This window comes from Lagopus leucura, unplaced genomic scaffold (assembly GCF_019238085.1).
Source record: "Lagopus leucura isolate 7727_CA_CO unplaced genomic scaffold, USGS_WTPT01 Super-Scaffold_100001, whole genome shotgun sequence".
NCBI lineage: Eukaryota > Metazoa > Chordata > Aves > Galliformes > Phasianidae > Lagopus > Lagopus leucura.
This window is the reverse complement of record NW_024962262.1, coordinates 101033169-101034347: the sequence shown is the minus strand read 5'-3', so window position 1 is coordinate 101034347 and position 1179 is coordinate 101033169.

Here is a 1179-nt window from a genome sequence, read left to right as displayed (position 1 = left end):
ATTCCCCATTTCTGTTGTTAGTAAGACTGCTCAGCTGCCTTGAGCATAAACGAAAATGAATGAGGCCCAAGGCTGAGAACAAAATAACTCATATGGGATCAACAGAATTTAATTTGCTAGGCTGGTGGAAGGAAGCTGGTGAGATCGGATAGGATTTGTAGATGAAGGAAGCACAAAGCAACAGGGAGAAACCACGAGCACATCCCAGCACGAGGGTGGGAAGGTGAAAACTGAGGACAGCCGGTGGTGCCGGGGAAGTGGACAAGGACGACTTTGCCTGTTGCCATCAGGCGAGGACAAATTTGAGCCGCGACGGGGGCAGACGTAGCACCTGCCCCTGGAGATCCTTCTTTACAACCATGCCGGCAGGGAGGCATGGGAAAGGCCAGAGGCGATCCTCCACAGGGCTGAGCTCTCTCCTTTCACCTGTCCACCGCTGGAAGGGCGGAGGGCAGCGCCGCAGTCTGCACCCGCACGTGGGAGCGCTCCGGGCGGCAGCATCTCTGGAAGAAGCAAATCAGGTCGGGGACCCCCGCCGTCGCCCTCGGCGGCTCTCCGGCAGCGAGAGCTGCGAGAAGCCAGGCCCCTCCCGGGGGACTCGTCCGCCGCCGCCGCTAGGGGGGCTGCCTTTAATTGAATCAAGTTTGCAAGTGTAGTTACCGGGAAACCAGCGCGAATCGCCGCCCTCCAGCCCGCCCGTGCTGCCGCCTCCATCTCCAGCATCCCCGTGCCCCTCGCTTCTCCTTCCGGGGACGCTCCCCTCCGCCCCCGGCCCCACCTGCTCGTCGCCCGCCAGTGCGGCAGCACCGCCCGCCTGCCGCTCACCTGCGCTGTCCCGGAGGGCGGGAGAGGCCGCGCGGCGCCCGCCTCCGGCCGGCCAGGCCCCCGCCTCCGCCCCGCTCCCGCGCTCCCCGGGGGCGGACGGCGCGGCCCGGCCCGGCCCGGCCCGGCCCTGCCTCCCCGGGCCGCGGAGGCCGGCAGCCAATCGGCGCCGCGCTGCCGGCCCGCGGGATCCCCCGGCCCGCGTCTCCGCGCCGGGGGCAGCCCGCGCTCGTACCTGGCCATGACCCCGCGCCGGTCCCGGCTGGGCCAGCCCGGCGCCTCCCGCTGAAGGCACCGGCTCCTTTCCGACCTCTCCCCGTCGCCTTCGTCCTCCGCTTCCTCGCCGCCGAGACCGCC